General features: G+C 40.4%; 1 protein-coding gene across 4 annotated transcripts in view; it reads left to right on the plus strand.

Moving 5' to 3' along the window:
• Positions 1-4,185: 4,185 nt before the first annotated feature.
• The window catches only part of TAB3 (TGF-beta activated kinase 1 (MAP3K7) binding protein 3), a 101,235-nt gene continuing 78,325 nt past the window's right edge, over positions 4,186-27,095 (plus strand). Inside the window, exon 1 of one of the 4 annotated variants that reach the window (XR_002177684.3) lies at positions 4,186-4,503. The gene's annotated coding sequence lies outside the window, so the exon portion shown is untranslated. The remainder of the gene's footprint in view (positions 4,504-27,095) is intronic. The other 3 variants (XM_073799425.1, XM_019941891.3, XM_019941887.3) reach the window with 3 other exon arrangements.

The raw sequence follows: 27,095 nt of genomic DNA on the forward strand, positions 1-27,095 counted from the left end.
CCCAGGACCCCTGCATTGGGAGCGTGGCGTCTTAGCCACTGGACCACCAGGAAAGCCCTCAAATCGCCTCTATTCTTATCACCATAAGTAACCTTGGGTGAGACCAGAAGAAGTGCTGCCCAGCTGAGCCCAACACAAATTGAGAATCTATTGCACAATGAGCAAATAAAATGGTTATTATATTAGACTATTATGGTTTTTGTTGTTGTTGTTTGTTTGTTTGTTTGTTTTGTGGTACGTGGGCCTCTCACTGCTGTGGTCTCTCCCGCTGCGGAGGACAGGCTCCGGACGCGCAGGCCGAGTGGCCATGGCCCACGGGCCCAGCGGCTCCGCGGCAGGCGGGATCCTCCCGGACCGGGGCACGAACCCGCGTCCCGTGCATCGGCAGGTGGACCCTCAACCACTGCACCACCAGGGAAGCCCAACTATTATGTTTTAAAGTGGTTTGGTTACATGGCGATAGTTTATTAATTCAACAAGTGAAACCAAAAATATCTGAAATGGTACATGTGTCTGATACAGCTGAAGACGATACATTCCAAATTCTACCACAGTATTTTTTTAAATTAATTTTTATTGGACTATAGTTGCTTTACAATGTTGTGTTAGTTTCTGCTGTACAGCAAAGTGAATCAGTTATACGTATACATATATCCACCTTTTTTAGATTTCTTTCCCATCTAGGTCACCACAGAGCACTGAATAGAGTTCCCTGCGCTACACAGTAGGTTCTCATTAGTTATCTATTTTATACATAGTGGTGTATATATGTCAATTCCAATCTCCCAATTCATCCCATCCCCCGCTCCCCCTCTTGGTAACCATAAGTTTGTTCTCTACATCTATGACTCTATTTCTGCTTTGCAGATAAGTTCATCTGTACCATTTTTCTAGATTCCACATATATATAAGAGATATTATACAATATTTGTTTTTCTCTTTCTGACTTACTTCACTGTGTATGACAATCTCTAGGTCCATCCACGTCTCTGCAAATGGCACTATTTTGTTCCTTTTCATGGCTGAGTAATACTCCATTGTATATATGTGTCACATCTTCTTTATCCATTCATCTGTCAGTGGACATTGAGGTTGCTTCCATGTCCTGACTATTGTAAATAGTGCTGCAACGAACTTCTGGGAGAGCGCTTCTAGGGTCTTCCCTAAAGGCTCAACAGGAGGTGGCAAGACTGGCTCTGTGACTTCCTCCAGCTTAAAAAAGAGAAGACTAGAAGGGAGATTTGTATTAGTTACCATCCTTGAGAGAGTGTTGTAGATTTTCTCTCCCATTGGGGAAGGCGAGGCCAAGTGAGGGGACTTCTGAGCTGAGGGAGGAGTGTCTTCAAGATGTATCACTCTCCAGCTGCTTGGTTACTGAACTGCAGCTACCTATAGGTCCAATCTAGAGAGAGAATATTAGGGAGAGCCAACCACGTATCTTTGGAGTTTGGAGAGCTGTGTTGATATAGACACTGCTGCCTGCTTCTTGCCAGAGGAATTCTGAAGGCAGGAAGCTTGCCGAGCAGCAGGGACAGGGTAGCATGTCTGTTGTTCAACATGGCCACGATTTGTGAGTTTTCCACAGATCAAGTGACTTTTGCAGAAAGCAAAAAAGCTTGAGCCTCTTGCTTGTGCTCTGCCGATGGATGAGGAGATACCAGAAGTAAGAAGTTCTGGGTATTCTACAAACGGCAGGAAGTGAGAAGAAGTTAGAAAAGCTTGATTCATATCAAACAACTGTGCCATGAGGAACGTGCTGAAGAATCATACTCACCCCATGAGAGAGGCAGCATTTGAATGCCTATCACATAGAAAGAACTGACAGCCTAGAGAGGACTTACAGCAGCATCAAAAAGTAAAAGAGACGAGGGGCTGAGGAGAGAGAGGCCCGATAGAAGAAAGAGCATCATTTGTGTCCTAGGATGTGCTATCAGATCTTCCCAGTGGGAGCCTAAGAAGAACGCCCAAATGAAACTGGGAGAGAGAGAGAGAGCTGACTTTAGACACCTGTCATATCCAGAGAGGACAAAGCTATCTCATGATTGTACCTGTAAAGCCATAATTTGCCCACCTCCATTCCCACCCTCTTATTCCCTAGAGGAGAAGAAACTGTGGTTAGCAAAACAGGGGGGGAGAAATAGAAGCCTAAGGAACAGAAAGATAAGGGTTATACCTGCTTCTTTGACTTCAAGCTCCTCACTGGGGGCAGGACCCAATTGGGAGAGGGAAGAAATAATTTTAAGTCAAGATCTGAGTTTTGATTATTTTCTGGGGCTGCTGGTTGTCCTCCCAACCTTTTTTCTAAAGTCAGAGAATTTTTAGCTGGGGACAAGACCGCTTAGAATGAGACCCCATTTCCCAGTCTACCCTGCGGGTAGATACAGTAATATGATTAAGTGATGTTAACAACCCACGGATAGTGCCCTTAAAGAAAATGGGTAGGCCTTCCTTTTCCTAATGACTGGAATGTCATGTGGTGCTGAGCCATTCTGGACCAAATATACTAGGATGGCAATCTAGGGATGGTGGGGCAAGAAGACAGAAGGAGACTAACTGCTCACTTTGTGGCTAGAGCTGCTGTTCCACTTTTGCCATGTAATAAGCAAAAGTCTCAGCGCCATACTACAATACACATTTATTGCTCACTCATGGTTTTGTGAGTTGGCTGGGGCAGCTCTGTTTGGTGTGAAACCCTGAACTTGAAGCAGGTTTTCTACAAATGTTTTAACACACTAGTTCCCACTATGCGTGGGTGTGTGACAGGAGCGAATGGCTCCCTTTCTGACCACATCCAGCTTCTAAAATGAGTGGTTCTCAACACTGGAGCTGCTCTGCTTCAGAATGTGGGCCCGGTTCAGCTCTGCTTTATGTGTCTCATTCTCATTCCCAGGCTGCAGGGAGACTGGAAGCTCTCAGGACAGTGGCAGTTCCTTCCCATAGCAGCAGTTGGATGCAGTTTGCAGTTTTCCCCACACTTGCAGACACAGCATCTGGAGCCTCCCTCAGAGACACCAGCATCGGCAGATGCTGCTTCCTCCTCAGAGGTCTGAGTTTCAGCTCCACAAGGCCCCTGGTCTAAATATCTAAATTGTAATGACTGTAATAATCCCAACTGCTTTCCTTGGTTCCACTAGTTCTAGGCATAGTAGCTGCTTCCTTCAGTTGCTACCTCAACAATATATTAAGGGTTCTCTTCTTGCCTTTTTGGTTATATAATTATCAGTTCTTTATATTAACTTCTCTCCGTGAAAATACTGGAGGTGGTTTGTTTCCTGACATCATCCCGACTGATTCATTGGACTAAATCCCATGACTGTGAGACTCCCCTCAAGAATTTTCTCTTTGATAATTTCGTGACACCCCGCCTCCAATATCTGTCACTACTCTCTGTACTCATTTCTATCACAGAATTCACTGTACTGAACTGTCAGCATTGCTTTTTTCTCACCCATCTCCATCCTAGGCCAACAGATCCCTGAGGTCAGAGCACATCTGTTTCCTCAGTACCTGGCACATAGGAAACTCTGAAAAACAGAGGGTTTGAGTGAATGAATAAATGAATGAGCGAGGAAAAATAAATCAGGAGCAGAAGCAGCTATTTTAGTATGAGATTTGGAAGGCTCATGTAGTGCCAAAATGAAAGAGAAAGTTAGGTGGTGATGTGAGAAACAGGAGGGCTATGGTTGCATACAGCAAGCGAACCGACAACAGGATGAAGGGGCAGCTGAGACTTTGCAAAGAATACTCGGTGACAGGAAGAGTAGGGAGAGGAAAGGGTTGGAGGACTCCCGGAGACGCCAAAGTGTGTAAGCTGTTCGTGCTCTGGAGGGATGACCAAGCCTTAAGGGACTTCTCTCACTTCGCCTCCGGGTCCCGCCCAATCCTTTCCCTGGTTTCGGTCCTGGTTGCTCCGCCCCCTCCTTCTCCGCCCCGCGCTTCCAGAGGAAACAGGTAAAACACGGAGAACTGGGTCCTATTTCAGGGGCTGCTCTGGGCATGCGTTCTCGTCCTTCCGCGCGCAGGCGCAATAACGTTCGCCTGGTGCTGCACGTTTCCGATATGGGGTAGTGTTTGCTGTGAAGTCAGCTTAGGTTACCCTCATTGACCGCCTTTCCTGTGGGTCCCCGCCCTCCCGTGGTTGTGGGGGAAACCTCGCGAGATCGCCATCGGCAGTCCCCCGGCGGCGCCATCTTTGTGCCTGGCGAGCGACGGCGCTCGATGCGAACCCTGAAGCCGGAGGTTCGCTTGCCAAGCTCTCGCCGAGACCGGATCCAGGAAACACGAGGCGGGTCTCGGTGGGAGGGACGCATTGAAGGAGGAGGGAGGAAAGGGGGCGGCGGCGGCGGCGGCTGCTCCTCCTCTCACCGGACCCGGGCCCCGCGCAGCGCGCACCCAAGGGGGGGTCGGGCGGAGAAGCGACGCCGGGGCCGGACCCCCGTGGGAGCTGGCGACTGGCGTGAGGGCAAGGCGGCGGCAGCGGCGGACGGGGAGCAGCGGCTGCGGGTGAGTGTCCGTGAGGAGGCCCGGCACCTGCCCGAGCCGGGACGTCGGGGGTGGCCCTGGGGTCGTCCCGGTGACCCCTCTCCCGGGCGCTGGGCGTGTGCCGGTCTGCGGGTGTCCCGAGGGCTCGTCTCGGCCTGGGGCTGCGGCGGACTCCGGGAAATGCGGGGTTGCCGGAGGTTTGCGCAGGGCCTGACGCGCCCGCGCCCTCCCGGGACGCCCCTGGAGGCCGAGGAGAGAGGGAGTGGCCGGGGGCCTGGGTTGGCCTTCGCCCCCCGAGCCGAGAGGGATGATGTCGTTCCTCGCCGGACCCTGGGCATTACAAGTAGTGAACCTCTGTGGACTGGTTTCAAGCCCCAGCAAAGCGCTTGGGAATGAAGACTAGCAGCACCAAGGTTGGGGTTGTCGAGGGTGTTGAGACCTGGGAATGGTTAGTAGTGATAGTAGTAATTGTTCTGAAAGAGGTTTGCAGTGATTGTTGGCAGGTGTGGAGTAAGGAGAAGATACTGTTGACGTTCATTTAAAGATCACACAAGCAGTCCTCTGAGGTCCAACAACAGATTAGAGTTATTCCCAGGTGGAATTCTATAGTTTAGTGCTGTGTGCCGGCTTATTAAGGTGCCTAAAAGCAGAATTTGGGGGGATGGGATGGGGGACAAGGTGGGTTATAAAGTAAGCTGCATATAAAGTCAGAAGTTCATACCGTTGATGCAAAGCATTTATGTCCTTACTGAAACGTAATTTATTTAAATTGCTTAAGAAAACTTGTCACCTTTGGTCCAGACGGGGCTTATCAATTCCATGTTCATCAGCAACGTTTGTCAACCAGACAACAATTTTGGCGTGTGATGTATTTAGTTCTGGTGTGTAAAAGAACAAGAATGAATGGGAAAGAAGAACAATTTGACAAACTTAGCTTCTTTTCCACACTTTAGTGAAGGTAAATATTACATATGTGATTTTTACCTTAATATTTGACCGAACGTAATAATCTGTGTTCTGTCACTCTGAATTTTCTCCCACATGTTTCTTTGACACACTGTCAACACACTGTACAGTTTGTGTTGGAGCAAAGGGAGCTAACACTGAGTATTCAGGCACTGGGCTTGGTGGGTTACGTATGTTTGCATTTAATCCTCATAGCTACCCTGTGCTAAAGATGTTATCTTTGTTGTACAGATAAACACTAACCTCCAGTATTCTTCAGTAACTTTTCTGAGTAGGTCATATAGCTGGTAAATTGCGGAGCTAGAACCCAAACTCATGTGTGTCTGATTCTAGAATATGTGATTTTTCTACTATACTCTGCATAAGTGTATGTGCTGATTAATACATATTTTATGAAAATGGAAATTTTTGTTACAAAGAAACCTTTCAATTCTGTTGGTAATCTTGAAAGCGTTCAGTGTCCTTGGCTGAAGATAATCTCATTTTTTTTTCTTTGCAGATTTTTCCATTTTCTAGCCAGAGGTTAACATTTTAGCAGAAGTCTGCTGATTAGTGAGGATTCCTAGTAGTCGGTAGTGACCTATCTGAAATTCAGATGTTTTCAGTATCTTTGCCTTCAGTTTCAGCATGCCCAGGATACTTCAAAGATCAGATATCTTGTTTATTCTGGTCCTGAGTAGCTTTTCAAATTATATTACTAAAATAAAATATGAACTGTTTATAAGGATTTGAATTTGCTTTATCATAACTTGGAGGTTTACGCACACCTACCCACCCACCCACCTTCTCCAGCAAGTGAAGTACTTGATAGCAGATGTTTTTCTTCTCTTTAATTTAGTACAGAGGTTTTGGACCCAGTTTGTGGTTTGCAGAAAATACAGCAGCTGTTCTGGGATCCAGCATAATCTTTTATGGGGCTAGGGAGTGAAAGACCTGAGACGTTGGTGGAACAGTAGAAACATCTTCCCAGTGCATGGTCATTGGTCACTTTTGTCCCCCACTGGTCTCTGCTCTTGCATCTTTGACTTGATGCTGAACTTGCCTACCTGGCCATTATCTCTGCTCAAGAGAGAGTTCAACTGGAAGAGTAGCTGCTGAAAGCTGAAATTAAAAAAAAAAAAAAGAATGCTAAGTGCTGGCACTCATCCTCTACCAGGTCATTTGGTTAGGTTTACCCGTCGAATTAATTATCCCTGGCTGGAAGTTCTAGAAACATGGGCATAAGAGGCTGGAAGAAAAAACAGTCCTGTGCTCCTCAGGACGCATCTGCTTATGTTTTATGGAGTTTAGAGCTTTGCTTGAAATGTAATATCTTGAAATCCTCACGGGCGATGTTTGGTAATGAAAGAGCAAGTTTTTCATAATAGTTATACTCCCAAGAAAGGGTTAAATATATTCCTTACTTGTGAAGGTAATTACCGTATTTGGGCTACTGAGGTGAAAAAGTCAACAAATGATAATGTAACTGAGTGCTCACCAAGTAAATAAAAAAGCCTTTCTGAAATGATTTATATTGCCACTATATAAAGAAAAGACACCAGGAGATTGTCTCATATGTATTTAGAAGTTTATTTTCATACCTTCCTTATAATAAGCCTCAGTTTATTATCATGACCACAAATGTTCATTTGTCTAAAAGTGAAATGGTCCTATGAAATTTCTGAAACTGTCAAAATGAATTAATCCTAAATATTTAAGAACATTTATTATAGTTTAATTTATTGGCAGTTCTATTAATTTATTTGTCTGACCCTCTAACATCCCACTTCTCTCCTGCTTCAAATTTCTCTCCTTCCTCTGCTTCCTCTCTTTCTGGTGCTGTTCCTGCTGGTATCTGGAGCTTTCCATTAGTTCTCAATTGACACTGAAGTCTTCGGCAGAATCAATGATGACGAGGAGGGCAAGGAAACTTCTCTGAGTCCACTCCCCTTCTCCAAACCCTTGTGCTCTAGGAGGTCAAGAGGGACCCGGACAGGAGCCCTTTACCCACTCCATTCTCTCTTGCAAAGGAGAATGAGAGTAGCCAGAGAGAGGGAGGCAGTGTCAAGACCCTTGCCACGGCTTCTTTTCCTTCTCTCTCTGAAGCATTAAGGAGGAAAGTTTGTAAAAGCCCATCTGCTGCAGGAGTAGCCACTGTTCCCTCATTGTCTTCTGCAGCCCACCCCGACCCTCACACACTTTTTCCTTGCTCCTTTTAGCTGCCATCCCACCATTCATCCTTTATTCCCAAGTAGGTCGTGCCTTCCTCATCCCAGGATCTCCTTCCACTACAGCTCTACCTTTTTGTCCTTCTAACTCTGAAGCCTGATGCACTGTCGACTGCCCTCTTTCATGCCTTTCCTCCTCCTTGGCCTTGATCATGGAAGCCTAGGCCTGTGGTCCTAGGGGAGCTGACTCCCAGTTAGAGGAGGGAAGGATTCTTTTTTACTTCCAAGGCTTATTGGGGCAGGGATATTCTTTTATTCTAAGTTGACTGTTAAATGGGTTTTCCCATAGAAACATTGCCCATGCAGGTTCGGTATTTTATTATACCTGTAACCTTATGGATGTTTAAGCTTTAGTGGACTAGCTTGGAAATCTGGCACCTTAGATCTTTGTTTCCTGGGAAGGCAAGTTCTGAGGTTCAAGTAGGTGATTTAAAAAAACAGCTTGTGCTCCAGAAGTTGTTAGGGGTTGCATGCTTTTTGTTAATTACTCATGGGCTGGTAGGGAGCACAGGTTAAGCTATCCAAAATTATCTGTTATGTGGATCAGGTGGCTCTTCTGGGAGATAAACGGTTGGTCTTTTTAGATGGTCAGTGGAGAATTTCTGAATTTAGGCACATGTTTTGAAATACAATTGAAGTTCAGTCTATCCCAGGTTAATGTTTGTGGTGAATGTTTGTCCTTAGAGCAGACGTTACAGTGTTGTGGAAAAAACAGAATTTTTCTTTGTCATAAAAGGAATATCTTGTTCCCGCTATTTCTTGCTGCTGTTCTCAAACTTTTCAAGGGTATTGGAACTCCTACAGTTATTCTACCCAAGTTTACTTAGTGGTAAACATGGACAGTGTTTTATTTTAATCAAAAGATTTTAAAGTAAAGTTTTATTAGTTTGTTGTTGAAGTTGCATGCTGTTACCACCGTTTGTATGGTTCAAACAATTGAGGGATTTCAAAGTGATAAAAGCAAAGCAAAATACATTTAGAATTTGTTATCCATAAATGTGTTCAGTCTTAGCTTGGTTGAAGGACATATTTCTAATAAAAGGCGAGATGGGACCATTTTTTTTGGTCTCCAAACCAATCTTGTTTAAAAATGAATTTGAGTTAAGTACTGTTTATTTTAAGAGTTTACTAGATTATTTAATTACACACAGATTGCAGTGGTTAAAAATAAAATCTCTAGGGGTAAAATGCTCAAATGTTCAGATCTTACTTTTGACACTAACTAGCTCTGTGATCTTGGGCAAGTTGCTTAATCTCTGACCTGTTTCCTCATTTTTGAAGTTGGGATAGTGTAATGTCTACCTCACAGGATTTTCATGAGGATTAAATGAGATGTACAGAGGATGTACAGTATGTAGAACATGCCTAGCAATGGTAAATGCTCAAAAAGAGTTAGTTTTTCTTGCTATTATTACTACTTTGTCATCATCATTATTACTGCTGCTATTACTACTTTAGCTACCTTCTGACATAACACCCATTCTGTTCTGGGTGTGTGTGTGTGTGTGTGTAAGATATATTTATTTGTTAATAATTTTTAAATGCAAAGCTTAGGGGGGGCCAGGGAGAGCAGTATATTCATTGCTGGATACATCCAAAATTGGCCATAGTGCAGGAAATTCATAAAATATTAAACTAATTTTTTTCAGTAACACCATTCCTATTATGTTAGGTATAAGGAACTGTGCCACTTTGACGTTATGAGCAAAACTGGATTATTTTAGTAATCACAGTCTTTATTAAAATTTGTTTAACTATAAGGCCAGAGCCTGTGTAGACAGAGCCGTAATTTCTAAATGGTTAAGACTTTCTTTTAGGAAGTCAGCACCATTTTCCCACAGAAATAATGTCACATATGGCCTTTAGATTCCCAGGCCAGCCCAGCATATCTGAATTTGAAGACTGATAGTACTATAAAAGCTAACTTCTATGTATAACAGTGTCTCAACAAGAATCTGCACTGAGTGCATCAGGTACTTAAAGATTATGAACACAATCTTGAAGATGGCGTGGTGGGGTCACATTCCTTCACGATTCCAGCAAGCACTCCCAAGCCTTGGGCAGAGGGCTTTCTTCTGGTGGAGGCTAAGGACAGGGTAAGTAGTGGGACCTGGTCTCTAGAAGGCAGGAGCTTTTTCCTGGCTTGGCCCCTCAAGAAGCTGTGTAGTGTAGTGGTTGCCAGTGTAGTGGTTGCCCTCGGTCTCTGTTCCATCACTTACAGAACTTCTCATGTGTAAAATGTAGATATAAGTACTGCCTATTTTACAAGGTTCTTGGGAGGATTAAATGTGTTAATATATATAAAGCAGTTAAAACAGTAGCTGGCCCATTGGTGAGTGCATGAGAAATGTTATATATATATTATTAACCTTTACTGTTTTAGGACTGCCAGAATACCCCTCTCTACTTGGCTGTCCACTGCCCATATCTGTTGTACTTAATATTTATTTATTTATTTGTTTGTTTATTTGGCTGCGCCGGGTCTTAGTTGCAGCATGTGGGACCTTTAGTTGCGGCATGTGGGATCTAGTTCCACGACCAGGGATCGAACCCGGATCCCCTGAATTGGGAGTGCAGACTCTTAGCCACTGGACCAATAAAGGGAAGTCCCTCTTTTTTTTTTTTTTTTTTGTAGTATGCGGGCCTCTCACTGCTGTGGCCTCTCCCGCTATGGAGCACAGGCTCCGGACGCGCAGCCTCAGCGGCCATGGCTCACGGGCCCAGCCGCTCCACCGCACGTGGGATCCTCCCCGACTGGGGCACGAACCCACGTCCCCTGCACCGGCAGGCAGACTCTCAACCACTGCGCCACCAGAGAAGCCCGGAAGTCCCTTTTTTGTACTTAAATAGGATTATTCTCCTCCCTTTCCACTGAGAAATAGTTTCATACCTTTTCATTTTCATCCCTGCCTAAAGTAAGCATCTTTTTTTGTGTGTGTGTTTTTGGCTTTTCTGGGGTTTATTTTATGTAGTAATATTGGAGAAATAGGTGGCATTTAAAGAGTCCCTTCTGGGAACCTCTCCTCATCCCCTTTTTAGGCTTTGTAGGGATGTGGAGACAACATTGCTTGAAGATACTGACTGTGGACATGTGATTGGGTCAGAATTGAGGTGCAAACTTTTGACTTTTGGTAGTTCTCACTGAGTTATTTTTTAAAAAAAATAGGCAAAAATAGTACAGAATTCCATATGCCTTTCATCCAGGTATACACAGTGATGGTACGTTTGTCAAAACTAAGACACTAACATTGGTATATTATTATTAGCTAAACTGATTTTATTTGATTTCACTAGTTTTCCCACTAATGTCCTTTTCTGTTTTAGGATCCATTCGAGGGTACCATGTTGCATTTAGTTGTTAGGTCATTTTTAATCTTTAGTGAATAAGTTTCTGTGGCCATAAAACCATTTTGTGATGTAAGCTTTCTGCAGATCCTCAAAAGGCCAGGTGTTTCCCCTGGGGTTGGCAACTTCAGGGAGTCATCTTGGCACTGAACTTTATAGTTTGAAATAAGAGGAGTCCTGTGATAGAGGAAAGAATGCTATGGTGTTAGGGTGAGATTGAAGCATTTTTATAATTGAAAAATATGTTGGACTAAATGGGTTTTATGTACTGTTCACTTTTGGTGGATTTAGCTTCAGAGTGACAAGACATTCTTTTTAAAATGTTAAAGATATATAAAAAGCATGCTTCATATTGGATGTAGAAGCTAACTGGAATGAATTGCAGAAAGTACTTATAATTTTGATTGAGAAATTAATATTAAGTTGGGACAATAATTTGTTACTAATTTAGCACATTTATTTATATGTGTTGGCTTCAGTTTGTGGTCGTGATTGATTTTATTTTGTCTTTTTCAGGGTACCGTATGCTATAGGTGCCATTGTCATTCTAAATTGTGACATATGCCTTAAGATTGATGTCACAGTCATCACTTAGTGTAAACAGAAAGTTATCTGTTAGGTTGCACATCATGAGCTTTACTTTAGAAAGTCTTATCTTTTCTGCCCCAGAAATAGGTTTTGGCTATTAGTCATGGATGGCAAAGAAATTAATTTTGAGTTGGTAAAATTTGGATGAAAATGTTTCAGTTGAATATGGTATGTGTTGAGGGACACTGTCAGTAAACAAGTACTCTTGGTGGGTGGAAATCCCCTAGTGCTTAGAGAAAATTGGCAGAGGGGAGAACTTAATTAAATAGTTTCAGTTGTTTCTACTTATCAAGAGCTGCTTATGACATTGAACAAATCACCCAACTTCAAAGGACAAGGGTTTCTTCGTTTGTATATAAAATTAGGAGATTTGACTAGATGTGTGAATCTATTCATTTCTAAGATTTGAAACCCTTTTATTTAATAGAAACCTACTGTATAGCACAGGGAACTATATTCAATATCCTGTGATAAACCATAATGGAAAAGAATGTGGGAAAAAAAAAAAAAAGAATGTGTGTGTGTATATATATATATATATATATATATCACTGAATCACTTTGCTGTACTGCAGAAATTAACACAACATTGTAAATCAACTGTACTTGAATAAAATAAATTAAAAAAAAACCTATAAGGTCAATTTGCTTATCTTGGATCTTTATGAATCAGCATTAGTCACTAATCTAGGTATAAATCAGTTTATCTTTCAGCGTTCAAATAGTTTCAAACCATTGTTACTGTAAGTTTGAGAGTCTCTAGTTGGTTTGACAGCTCTATCAATATTTTTTGGTAATTAGCATGTTGTCTAATACCTGCTTTTTTAGTTTTTGTTAAGTTATTTAATTTCTGTGCTTTGACCTGAAGTAGTGGACTTCAAACTTTTTTGCTCTCATATCCCCTAACCAATTTTGAAAAATAGGTACTCTTTCACACTTAAAAAATTATTAAAATTTAATATATTTACAGAAAGTACACATCAAAAAATTATTAAAATTTAATATATGTACAGAAAGTACACATCAGTAGTGAACAGTTTAGTGAATTTTCACAAACTGAGCACACTTGTGTACCAGCAGCCAGATCAAGAAAGTGAACATGACCAGCCACTTTCAGAAGCCCCTTTTGTTTGCCCTTTTGGTCACTTGCCGCCCTATCATCCCCCCACCGTTTCCATGACTTTTTTTCCTTAATTTAATTTTATTTATTATTTTATTTTTGGCTGCATTGGGTCTGCGTTGCTGCACGAGGGCTTTCTCTAGTTGCGGCGAGTGGGGGCTACTCTGTTGTGGTGCGCGGGCTTCTCATTGCAGTAGCTTCTCTTGTTGCAGAGCACGGGCTCTAGGCGCGCGGGCTTCAGTAGTTGTGGCATGCGGGCTCTAGAGCGCAGGCTCAGTAGTTGTGGCACACGGACTTAGTTGCTCTGCGGCATGTGGGATCTTCCCGGACCAGGGATTGAACCCGTGTCCCCTGCATTGGCAGGTGGATTCTTAACCACTGCGCCACCAGGGGAGCCCTTCCCTGACTTTTAACATCAAAGATTAGGTTTGCCTACTTTTGTATTTTATATAAATGGAATCCTACTGTACTCTCTTTTGCAGCATTATGAATGTGAGATTTATCTGTATTGTATATAGTTGTTAACTATTCCTTCTCATTACTGTATATTTCATTATGTGAATATATCATTCTGTTGTTGATGGGTATGTAGGTAGGTCTCAGTTTTTGGAGAATGTCTTTGTTGACCTTGGAGTGGGCAAAGATTTCTTAAACAGGACTTTTTCAGTGATACATATTTGTTTTAGAGTTGTGACTAGAGAAAGAATGAGAAAACTGGCTTACTTTAATACAGGCATCTAAACAATTTTGAAAATATTAATATATGGTAAAAATCTTTTAGTCTGTAAATCTTAGGGAAAGTGTCAGATTTAAAACTAGATCTAGGTGACTGAGGTTTGTGCTTTTATAACTGTTTTGGGTGGTATTCCTTCAGAAATGTGTCATGTACTCCCTTGCCTATTTTGACTTGCTGATTTGTAGAAGTTCTTTACTGTATGCTAGAAATGAACCCTCACTCACTGCAGGGGCATGCTTTTTCATTTTTAATGTGTCTTCTGATAAACCAAAGTTTTAAATTTTAATGTAGTCTGATTTATCAGTGTTTTATGTTTAAACTAGACATCAGGTTCGGTTTAAAATATCCTTTCCTATCCCAAGGTCTTGAAGATGTTCTCTGTCATCTTCCAGAAACTTTATTGTTTTAGCCTTCTTATATAGGTCTAACATCTACCTGAAAGTAATTTTTGTGCATCGTGTGAGGAAGAGGACAATATTCCTTTTTTCCACATGGATAGCTAATTGGCCCAGCACACTGTCTTTTCCCTACTGTTGTCAAGAATCAGATATTCCTGTGTCTCTGGTTGTGTTACTTGGCTGTCCTGTTCCATTGGTCCTTGCACTGATACCACACTGTCTTCTTTACTGTAGGTTTGTCGTAAGTCTTGATGTTCAGTAGAACAAGCTCTTCCACCCAATTGTCCTTTGAGAGCATCTTGGCTATTCTTGGCCCTTTGCACATTTATGTGAATTTTAGTATCATATTGGAACTTCCCACACATCACACATACACACACTGACACAATATACCGAGGGATTTTGACTGAATTTGCATGGAATCTATAGAGCAATTTAGGAAGAATTGACATCTTTATCATGTTGCTTTCTAATTCATGAACATGATATACCACTCCATTTATTTAGGTCCTCTTTAATTTTTCTCAGTAATGTTTATAATTTTCTCCAAAAGTCATTCACAACTTTTGAAAGTTTTATTCCTAGATCTTGATACTTTTTGATATTGTAAGTTTTTATAGATTTCATTTGTTTATAAAAATACAATTGACTTTTGTATATCAAGCTTGTATCTATCAGTTGTGCTAAACGTTTATTACTTTTAGGAATTTATCTTTTAGAATCTTGTTTTTTCCTTTCAAACTGTGACACTTTTGTTTCTTAGTGTTCTGACTAGTACTTATATTATAAGATAAACTAAGTGAATAGAAGTGGTAGTAGAGGGCAGTATTTTCTAGTTCCCTTTCTCAAGGGGAAAACTTTCAACATTTCTACTCTAAATATGATACTTGGTGTAATTTTTTACCTGTAACTCTATTGAAGTTTCATTCTGTTTGTGGTTTGGTAAGAGCTCATATCATGAGTGATACTCGATTTTATCAAATGCTTTTCCTATTGTTAATATATTATTTTACTTCTCGAATCAAATTATATCGATAGATTTCCTAATGCCAAATCAACTTTGCATTCCAGGAATAAACCCAATTTGGTCATTATCACATTTTCCTCTTACTTAACATAGGAACTTTGTACCTTTGTTCTTGAGTCAGATTGGCCTCTAATTTTGTTTTATTGTCCAGTTTTGGCGGACTTGTAAAAAGAGTTAAGGAAGGTACCTGTTATTTCTTTTAAAAAATTTATTTTTTCTATTTATTTAAACTAAAACAAAACAAGTTCACCCATTTCTTCCACTCCCACCTCTTGCAATCACAAATCTGTTTTCTGTATCTATGAGCTTTTTTTTTCTTTTTAAGATTCTGCAAATAATAGAGACTATATGATGTTGCATATAATAGAGACCATATGATATTTTCTTCCTCTGACTTTTTTCACTTAGCATAACGCCCTTGAAGAGCCCTTGAGGTCCATCCATGTTGTCACAAATGGCAAGGTTTCATTCTTTTCTAAGGCTGAATAATACACCACAGTTTCCTTTATCCATTTATTCCTTGATGGACCCTTAGGTTGTTTCCATATTTTGGCTATTTTATAATTTATATAATGCTGCAGTGAACATGGGGGTGCATATAGCTTTCCAAATTAGTGTTCTTGTTTTCTTTAGATAAATACCCAAACATGGAATTGCCGGATTGTATGGTAGTTCTATTTTTGATGTTTTTGAGGAACCTCCATACTGTTTTCCATAGTGGCTGCACCAATTTACATTACCACCAACAGTACACAAGGGTTCCCTTTTCTCACATCCTTGCTAGCACTTGTTATTTCTTGTCTTTTTGATAATAGTCATTCTGAGAGGTGTGAGGTGGTATCTCATTGCGGTTTTGATATGCATTTCCCGGATAATTAGTGATGTTAAGCACCTTTTCATGTACCTTTTGGCCATCTATATGTCTTCTTTGGAAAAATGTCCATTCACATCTACCCATTTTTTTTTTTTTTTTTGCGGTACGCGGGTCCCTCACTGTCGCGGCCTCTCCCGCCGCGGAGCACAGGCTCCGGACGCGCAGGCTCAGCGGGCCCACGGGCCCAGCCGCTCCGCGGCACGCGGGATCCTCCCAGACCAGGGCACGAACCCGTATCCCCCTCATCGGCAGGCGGACTCTCAACCACTGCGCCACCAGGGAAGCCCTACCCATTTTTTAATCAGATTGTTTCTTTTCCTGTGGAGTTGTGTGAGTTTTTTGTATATTTTGAATATTAGTCCGTTATCAGATGATTTGAAAATATTTTCTCCCATTCTGTAGGTTGCCTTTTCATTTCTTGATGTTTCCTTCACTGTGCAGAAGCGTTTTTGGTTTGATGTAATCTCACTTGTTTAGTTTTGCTTTTGTTGCCTTGGCTTTTGGTGTCAGATCCAAACAATGATCACCAAGACCTATGTCAGGGAGCTTACTGCCTGTGTTTTCTTCTAGGAGTTTTATGGTTTTGGGTCTTACAGTCATGTCTTTATTCTATTTTGAATTAATTTTTGGGTATAGTGTAACATAGTGGTCCGTTTTTTGTTTTGCATGTGGCTGTCCAATTTTCCCAACACCATTTATTGAAGAGACTCATTTTCCCATTGTATATTCTTGGCTCCTTTGTCATAAATTAGTTGATCCTATATGTGTGGGTTTATTTCTGGACTCTCTGTTCTGTACCATTGATCTATGTGTCTGTTTTTATGCCAATTCCATACAGTTTTTTTTAAAATTAAATTATGACTTTGATATTCATCCTATCCTCAACTCTGAGGTCCTTTTCAACGGTACCACCACTATGTATATCAGGACAGCTAAACTCAAAGCAGTCCCTGAAAAACAGCACAAAGACCCAAGTCCGAAACAGAGGTCACAGGGTGGGAGTGGAGGAGTGCCTAAGCCATTTTTCAGGACGTGTATTACTTTTTTTTTTTTAACATCTTTATTGGAGTATAACTGTTTTACAATGATGTGTTAGTTTCTGCTTTATAATAAAGTGAATCAACTATACATATATCCCCATATCTCCTCCCTCTTGCGTCTCCCTCCCTCCCACGCTCCCTATCCCACCCCTCTAGGTGGTCACAAAGCACCGAGCTGATCTCCCTGTGCTACGTGGCTGCTTCCCACTAGCTATCGTTTTACATTTGGTGGTATATGTAAGTCCATGCCACTCTCTCACTTCGTGCCAGATTACCCTACCCTCTCCCCATGTCCTCAAGTCCATTCTCTATGTCTGCATCTTTATTCCTGTCCTGCCCCTAGGTTCTTCAGAACCTTTTTTTTTTTTAAACATTCCATATATATGTGTTAGCATACGGAATTTGTTTTTCTCTTTCTGACTTACTTCACTCTGTATGACAGACTCTAGGTCCATCCACCTCACCACAAATAACTCACTTTCGTTTCTTTTTATGGCTGAGTAATATTCTATTGTATATATGTGCCACATCTTCTTTATCCATTCGTCTGTGGATGGACACTTAGGTTGCTTCCATGCCCTGGCTATCGTAAATAGAGCCGCATTGAACATTTTGGTACATGACTCTTTTTGAATTATGGTTTTCTCAAGGTACATGCCCAGTAGTGGGATTGCTGGGTCGTACGGTAGTTCTATTTTTAGTTTTTTAAGGAACCTCCATACTATTCTCCATAGTGGCTGTATCAATTTACATTCCCACCAGCAGTGCAGGAGGGTTCCCTTTTCTCCACACCCTCTCCAGCATTTTTGTTTGTAGATTTTTTGATGATGGCCATTATGAATGGTGTGAGGTGACACCTCATTGTAGTTTTGACTTGCACTTCTCTAATGATTAGTGATGTTCAGCATTCTTTCATGTGTTTGTTGGCAGTCTGTATATCTTCTTTGGAGAAATGTCTATTTAGTTCTTCTGCTTATTTTTGGATTGGCTTGTTTGTTTTTCTGATATTGAGCTGCATGAGGTGCTTGTAAATTTTGGAGATTACTCCTTTGTCAGTTGCTTCATTTGCAAATATTTTCTCCCATTTTGAGAGTTGTCTTTTGGTCTTGTTTATGGTTTCCTTTGCTGTGCAAAAGCTTTGAAGTTTCATTAGGTCCCATTTCTTTATTTTTGTTTTTATTTCCATTTCTCTAGGAGGTGGGTCAAAAAGGATCTTGCTGTGATTTATGTCATAGAGTGTTTTGCCTATGTTTTCCTCTAAGAGTTTTATAGTGTTTGGCCTTGCATTTAGGTCTTTGATCCATTTTGAGTTTACTTTTGTGTATAGTGTTAGGGAGTGTTCTAACTTCATTCTTTTACATGTCGCTGTCCAGTTTTCCCAGCACCACTTACTGAAGAGGCTGTCTTTTATCCTTTGTATATTTGTGCCTCCTTTATCAAAAATAAGGTGATCATATGTGTGTGGGTTTATCTCTGGGCTTTCTGTCCTGTTCCATTGATCTGTATTTCTGCTTTTGTGCCAGTACCATATTGTCTTCATTACTGTAGCTTTGTAGTATAGCCTGAAGTCAGGGAGCCTGATTCCTCCAGCTCCATTTTTCTTTCTGAATATTGCTTTGGCTGTTCGGGGTCTTTTGTGTTTCCATACAAATTGTGAAATTTTTTGTTCTAGTTCTGTGAAAAATGCCATTGGCAGTTTGATAGGGATTGCATTGCATCTGTAGATTGCTTTGGGTAGTACAGTCATTTTCACAGTGTTGATTCTTCCAATCCAAGAACATGGTATATCTTTCCATCTGTTTGTATCATCTTTAATTTCTTTCATCAGTTTCTTATCTTTTTCTGCCTACAGTTCTTTTGTCTCCTTAGATGGGTTTATTCCTCGGTATTTTCTTCTTTTTGTTGCAGTCGTAAAGGGGAGTGTTTCCTTAATTTCTCTTTCAGATTTTTCATCAGTGTATAGGAATGCCAGAGATTTCTGTGCATTAATTTTGTATCCTGCTACTTTACCACATTCATTGATTAGCTCTAGTAGTTTTCTGGTGGCATATTTAGGATTCTCTATGTATAGTATCATGTTATCTGCAAACAGTGACAGCTTTACTTCTTCTTTTCTGATTTGGATTCCTTTTATTACTTCTCTGATTCCTGTGGCTAAAACTTCCAAAACTATGTTGAATACTAGTGGTGAGAGTGGACAACCTTGTCTTGTTTTGATCTTAAAGGGAATGGTTTCAGTTTTTCACCATTGAAAACGAAGTTGGCTGTGGGTTTGTCATATATGGCCTTTATTATGTTGAGGAAAGTTCTCTCTATGCCTACTTTCTGCAGGGTTTTTATCATAAAGGGGTGTTGAATTTTGTCAAAAGCTTTCTCTGCATCTATTGAGATGATCATATGGTTTTTCTCCTTCAATTTGTTAATATGGTTTATCACATTGATTGATTTGCGTATATTGCAGAATCCTTGCATTCCTGGAATAAACCCCACTTGATCATGGTATATGATCCTTTTAATGTGCTGTTGGATTCTGTCTGCTAGTATTTTGTTGAGGATTTTTGCATCTATGTTCATCAGTGATATTGGCCTGTAGTTTTCTTTCCTTGTGACATCTTTGTCTGGTTTTGGTATCAGGGTGATGGTGGCCTTGTAGGATTAGTTTGGGAGTGTTCCTCCCTCTGCTATATTTTGGAAGTGTTTGAGAAGGATGGGTGTTAGCTTTTCTCTAAATGTTTGATAGAATTCGCCTGTGAAGCCTTCTGGTCCTGGGTTTTTGTTTGTTGGAAGATCTGTAATCACAGTCTCCATTTCCGTGTTTGTGATTGGTCTGGTTATATTTTTTATTTCTTCCTGGTTCAGTCTCGGAAGATTGTGCATTTCTAAGAATTTGTCCATTTCTTCCAACTTGTCTATTTTATTGGCATATAGTTGCCTGTAGTAATCTTTCATGATTCTTTGTATTTCTGCAATGTCAGTTGTAACTTCTTTTTCATTTCTAATTCTATTGATTTGAGTCTTTTCCCTTTTTTTCTTGATGAGCCTGGCTAATGGTTTATTCATTTTGTTTATCTTCTCAAAGAATCAGCTTTTAGTTTTATTGATCTTTGCTCTCCTTTCCTTCATTTCTTCATTTCTGATCAGATCTTTATGCTTTCTTTCCTTCTGCTAAGTTGGGGGGTTTTTGTTCTTCTTTCTCTAATTGCTTTAGATGTAAGGTTAGGTTGTTTATTTGAGATATTTCTTGTTTCTTGAGGTAGGATTGTATTGCTATAAACTTCCCTCTTAGAACTGCTTTTGCTGCATCCCATAGGTTTTGGGTCGCCATGTTTTCATTGTCATCTGTTTCTAGGTATTTATTGATTTCTTCTTTGATTTCTTCAGTGATCTCTTGATTATTAAGTAGTGTATTGTTTAGCCTCCATGTGTTTGTATTTTTTACAGATTTTTTTCCTGTAATTGATAGCTAGTCTCATAGTGTTGTGGTTGGAAAAGATACTTGATACGATTTCAGTTTTCTTAAATTTACCAAGGCTTGATTTGTGACCCAAGATATGATCTATCCTGGAGAATGTTCCATGAGTACTTGAGAAGAAACTGTATTCTGTTGATTTTGGGCAGAATGTCCTATAAATATCAACTAAGTTATTTCTTTTTAATGTATGATTTAAAGCTTGTGTTTCCTTATTTATTTTCATTTTGGACGATCTGTCCATTGGTGAAAGTGGGGCGTTAAAGTCCCCTACTATGATTGTGTTACTCTCAATTTCCCCTTTTATGGCTGTTAGCATTTGCATTATGTATTGAGGTGCTCCTGTGTTAGGTGTATAAATATATACAACTTTTATATCTTCTTCCTGGATTGATCCCTTGATCATTATGTAGTGTCCTTCTTTGTCTCTTGTGATAGTCTTTATTTTAAAGTCTAGTTTGTTTGATAGAATTGCTGCTCTAGCTTTCTTTTGATTTCCATTTGCATGGAATATCTTTTTCCATCTTCTCACTTTCAGTCTGTATGTGTCCCTAGATCTAAAGTGGGTCTCTTATAGACAGCATATATATGGGTCTTGTTTTTGTATCCATTCAGCCAGTCTTATGTCTTTTGGTGGGACCATTTAATCCATTTACATTTAAGGTAATTATCGGTATGTATGTTCTTATTACCATTTTCTTAGTTGTTTAAGTTTGTTATTGTAGGTCTTTTTCTTCTCTTATGTTTCTTGCCTAGAGAAGTTCCTTTAGCATTTGTTGTCAAGCTGGTTTGGTGGTGCTGAATTCTCCTAGCTTTTGCTTGTCTGGAAAGGTTTTAATTCCTCTGTCGAATCTGAATGAGATCCTTGCTGGGAAGAGTGATCTTGGTTGTAGGCTTTTCCCTTTCATCCCTTTAAATATGTCCTGCCACCCCCTTCTGGCTTGCAGAGTTTCTGCTAAAAGATCAGCTGTTAACCTTATGGGGATTCCCTTGTGTGTTATTTATTGTTTTTCCCTTGTTGCTTTTAATATGTTTTCTTTGTATTTAATTTTTGATAGTTTGCTTAATATGTGTCTTGGCGTATTTCTCCTTGGATTTATCCTGTATGGGACTCTCTGTGCTTCCTGGACTTGATTAACTATTTCCTTTCCCATATTAGGGAAATTTTCAACAGTAATCTTTTCAAATATTTTCTCAGTCCGTTTTTTTTCTCTTCTTCTGGGACCCCTATAATTCGAATGTTGGTGCGTTTAATGTTCTCCCAGAGGTCTGTAAGAATGTCCTCAATTCTTTTCATTCTTTTTTCTTCTGCTCTGTGGTAGTTATTTCCACTATTTTATCTTCCAGGTCACTTATCCGTTCTTCTGCCTCAGTTACTCTGCTATTGATCCCTTCTAGAGAACTTTAAATTTCATTTATTGTCTTGTTCATCATTGTTTGTTTGCTCTTTAGTTCTTCTAGGTCCTTGTTAAACGTTTCTTGTATTTTCTCCATTCGATTTCCAAGATTTTGGATCTCTACTGTCATTACTCTGAATTCTTTTTCAGGTAGACTGCCTGTTTCCTCGTCATTTGTTTGGTCTGGTGGGTTTTTACCTTGCTCCTTCATCTGCTGTGTGTTTCTCTGTCTTCTCATTTTGCTTAACTTACTGTGTTGGGGTCTCCTTTTTGCAGGCTGCAGGTTTGTAGTTTCCGTTGTTTTTGGTGTCTGCCCCCAGAAGGTAAGGTTGGTTCAGTGGGTTGTGTAGGCTTCCTGGTTGGGGGGACTGGTGCCTGTGTTTTGGTGGATGATGCTGGATCTTGTCTTTCTGGTGGGCAGGATTGTGTCCGGTGGTGTGTTTTGGGGTGTCTCTGTCTTTATTATGATTTTAGGAACCTCTCTGCTAATGGATGGGATTGTTTTCCTGTCTTGCTAGTTGTTTGGCATAGGGTGTCCCGCACTGTAACTTGCTGGTCATTGAGTGGAGCTGGGTCTTAGTGTTGAGATGGAGATCTGTGGCTGAGCTTTTGCCATTTGATGTTACGTGGAGCCGAGAGGTCTCTGGTGGACCAGTGTCCTGAACTCGGCCTTCCCACCTCAGAGGCACAGGCCTGACACCCGCTCGGAACACCAAGACCCTGTCATCCACATGGCTCAGAAGAAAAGGGAGGAAAAAAAAAGGAAAGAATAAAATAAAATTGTTGTTAAAGTAAAAATTGAAAAATAATTATTAAAAATAACAGAAACTTGAAAAGTAATTTAAAAAAAAGAGAAAAGAGAGAGAGAAACCAAACCAAGAAACAAATCCACCAATGATAAGTGCTAAAAAGTATACTAAGAAAAGAAAACAAAACACACACACACCAAACCGGACAGACAGAACTCTAGGACAAATGGTAAAAGCAAAGCTATACAGACAAAATCACACAAAGAAGCGTACACATACACACTCACAAAAAGAGAAAAAGGAAAAACATAATTCTATATATAAAAAAAAGGAAGAGAGCGACCAAATCAATAAACAAATCTACCAGTGATAATAACTTGTACATACTGACTTAAGATAAGCATAAATCTAGAAACAAATCAGATGCAGAAAGCAAACCCCAGGTCTACGGTTGCTCCCAAAGTCCACCACCTCAATTTTGGAATGACTCCTCTATTCAGGTATTCCACAGATGCAAGATATATCAAGTTGATTATGGAGATTTAATCCGCTGCTCCTGAGGCTGCTGGGAGAAGTTGCCGTTTCTCTTCTTTGTTCTCACAGCTCCTGGGATTCAGCTTTGGATTTGGCCCCGGCTGTGTGGGTAGGTCTCCTGAGGGCGTCTGTTCTCGCCCAGACAGGCCCGGGTTAAAGGAGCAGCCGATTAGGGGGCTCTGGGTCACTCAGGCCAGTGGTAGGGAGGAGTACGGAGTGCGGGGCAAGCCTGCGGCGGCAGAGGCCAGCATGACGTAGCAACATCCTGAGGCGTGCCATGTGTTCTCCCAGGGAAGTTGTCCCTGGATCTCGGGACCCTGGCAGTGGTGGGCTGCACAGGCTCCCGGGAGGGGAGGTGTGGATAGTGACCTGTGCTTGCACACAGGTTTCTTGGTGGCTGCAGCAGCAGCCTTAGCATTTCATGCCCATCTCTGGTGTCCGCTCTGATAGTTGCGGCTCGTGCCCATCTCTGGAGCTTGTTTAGGTGGTGCTCTGAATCCCCTCTCCCCGCACACCCCAAAACAGTGGTTTCTTGCCTTTTAGGCTGTTGCAGACTTTTACCCGGCTCGCTGTGGCTGACTAGCCCCCTTCAGGGTATATTCACACAGCCAACCCCAGTCTTCTCCCTGGGATCTGACCTCCGAAGCCCGACCGTCAGCTCCCAGCCCCCACCCTCCCCGGTGGGTGAACAGACAAGCCTCTCGGGCTGGAGAGTGCTGGTTGGCACCGATCCTCTGTGTGGGAATCGCTCCGCTTTGCCCTCTCCACCCCTGTTGCTGCACTCTCCTCCGTGGCTCTGAAGCTCCCCCACCCCCGCCACCCCCACCCCTGTCTCCGCCAGTGTAGGGGCTTCCTAATGTGTGGAAACTTTTCCTCCTTCACAGCTCCCTCCCAGGGGTGCAAGTCCTGTCCCTATTCTTTTTTTGTCTCTTTTTTCTTTTGCCCTACTGACTTACATGGGGAGTTTCTTGCCTTTGGGGAAGTCTGAAGTTTTCTGCCAGCATTCAGTAGGTGTTCTGTAGGAGTTGTTCCACATGTAGATGTATTTCTGATATATTTGTGGGGAGGAAGGTGATTTCCACGTCTTACTCCTCCGCCATCTTGAAGGTCTCCCTCCATACTGTTTTGATTAGTATAACTTTTTAATATAGTTTGAAACCAGAAAACATGATGCCTCCAGCTTTGTTCTTATTTCTCAAGATTGACTATTGGAGGTTTTTTGTGATTCCATACAAATTTCAGGATTGTTTATCTTTTTGTGAAAAATACCATTGGAATGTTGACAGGGATTTCATTGAATCTGTGGATTGCTTTAGGTAGTATAGACATTTTAACAGTATTAATTCTCCCAATCCATGAGCATAGACTATCTTTCTGTTTATTTCTGTCATCAGTTTCTTTTGTCAGTGTCTTGTAGTTTTCAGTATATAGGTCTTTAACCTCCTTGGTTAGATTTATCCTAGATAGTTTATTCTTTTTGATGCAGTTGTAAATGGGATTATTTTCTTAACATCTCTTTCTGATAGTTAATTATTAGTGTAAAGAAACAGGGTTTTTGTGTATTGATTTTGTATCCTGCAAGTTTACTGAATTTGTTTATTAGTCGTAACAGTTTTTTGATGGAATCCTATGGGTTTTCTATATATAATCTCATGTCGTCTGCAAAAATTGATAGTTTTACTTTTTTCTTTCCAGCTTGGATGCTTTTTATTTCTTTTTCTTGCCTAATTTCTGTGGCTAGTTCTGCCAATGCTATGTTGAATTAAAGTGATGAGAGTGGACATTGTCTTGTTCCTGATCTTAGAGGAAAACTTTTAGCTTTTTACTGTTGAATATAGTGTTAGCTGTGTGCTTGTTACATACATCCTTTTATTATGTTTAGGTTCATTCCCTCTGTACCCGCTTCGCTGAGAATTTTTATCATGAATGAATGTTCAATTTTGTCAAATGTTTTTTCTGCATCTGTTAAGATGATCATATGATTTTTATCTTTCATTTTGTTAATGTAGTGTATCACACTGACCGATTTGCAGGTGTTGCACCATCCTTGCCTCCCTGGGATAAACCCCTTTGATTATGGTGTATGATCCTTTTAATGTATTGTTGACTTTGGTTTGCTAATATTTTGTTGATGATTTTTGCATCTGTGTTCATTAAGGATATTGGCCTGTAATTTTCTTGTGCTATCCTTGTCTAGTTTTGGTATCAGCCTAATGCTGGCCTTGTAAAATGAGTTTGGAAGTGTCCTCTCCTCTTCTATTTTTAGAGGAGTTTGGGAAGGATTTGTATTAATTCTTCTTTGAATATAGAATTAACCAGTGAAGTTCTCAGGTCCTGGACTCTTTGTTTGTTGGGAGATTTTTGGTTACTGATTCAGTCTCTGTAATAGTAATTGGTCTATTCACATTTTCTATTTCTTCATGATTCATTCTTGGAAGGTTGTGTGTTTGTAGGAATTTATCTATTTTTTCTAGGTTGTCCAATTTGTTGGTGTATAATTGTTCATTGTAGTCTTTTATGATCCTTCATAGTTCTGTGGTATCTGTTGTAAATGTTTGTTAATTTTGTCTCCTTTTTAAAGAACCAGCTGTTTGTTTCCTTGATCTCTTCTTTTGTCTTTTGGCCTCTATTTTATTTGTTTCTACTCTGATCTTTGTTATTTCCTTCATTCTACTAACTTTGAACTTTGTTCTTTTTCTAGTTCCTTGAAGTGTAATATTTTGTTATTTATTTGGGATATTTATTGTTTCTTGAGGTAGGCCTCAGTTATTATGAACTTCCCTCTTAGAACTGATTTGCTGCATCTCATAATTTTTGGTGTGTTGTATTTTCATTTGTCTCAAGGTATTTTTCCATTTCTCTGTTGATCTTTTAGTCTTTCAGTAGCATGTTGTTTAATCTCCACTATTTGTGCATTTTCCAGTTTTCTTTTTGTAATTGATTTCTACTTTTATACCATTGTGGGAAAAGATGCTTGGTATGAATTTATTTCTTCTTACAACTTGGTAAGTTATATATTTAAAATATTTGTCCATTTTATCCGAATTTTCAAATTATGGGCATTACAGTTATGCCCTTTTATCATTTATTGTCTACAGATTCCTTACTGAATGTTCCTCCTTTCTTTTCTTAATAGCTTTGAGGTATAACCGCACATTTCACCCACTCGAAGTGTACAATTTTGCGGTTTTTATAACATTCACAGAGTTGTACAACCATCAGCATAATCAATTTCAGAACAAAAAGGAATGCTGCACCCATTAGCAATCACTCCCCATTTTCCCCGAGCTCCTTCTTGCCCCATCAGCCCTAGGCAATCACAAATCTTTTTGCCTCTGTAGGTTTTCTTCCTGAAATTTTCACATAAATGGAATCATGCAATTTGTGGTCTTTTGTCACTTGCTTCTTTCACTTAGCATAATGTTTTCAAAGTTCACTTATGTTGTAGCATATTATCAGTACAGTTGACTTTTGAACAACAGGGGTTTGAGTTGTGTGGATCCACTTATATGGGGACTTTCTTCAGTAGTAAACACTGTAGTACGACACAGTCTGCATTTGGTTTAATCTGCAGATGTGGAACCGTGAATACAGAGGAACTGTGTACACAGAGGAATTACGTATGTGGAGGGCCAACTATAAGTTATACTCAGATTTTCAACTGTGTGGAGGGTTAGCAACCTTAATCCCTGTGTTGTTCAAGGGTCAACTGTACTTCATTTCTTTTTACTGCCAGATAACATGCTACTGTATGGATATACCATATTTAATTTATTCATTCATCAGTTGATGGATGTTTGAGTTGTTTTCAGTTTTTGGCTATTATGAGTAATGCTACCATGAACATTCATGTACAAGTTTTTGTGCAGACATATGTTTTTATTTCTCTCGGGCCTTTTTCATTCTTGATACTGGGTATATGTATCTTTTTTTCCTCCTTCTCTTTTTAAAAAGAATTTTACTAGAGGATTAGCACTTACAGTAATTCTTCCAAAAGAACCAGCTGTGTTGGTGTTTCTTTATTTTGTTAATATCTGCTTTTATATTTATTATTTTTTTAGGATTCCTTTTGCTTTTATTTTTCTAACTTCTTAACAAGGGTGGTTAGGTATTAATTTGCACCGTTACTTCCTTCCTAACATATGCAGTTAAAACTACACATT

This window comes from Tursiops truncatus, chromosome X, assembly GCF_011762595.2.
Source record: "Tursiops truncatus isolate mTurTru1 chromosome X, mTurTru1.mat.Y, whole genome shotgun sequence".
NCBI lineage: Eukaryota > Metazoa > Chordata > Mammalia > Artiodactyla > Delphinidae > Tursiops > Tursiops truncatus.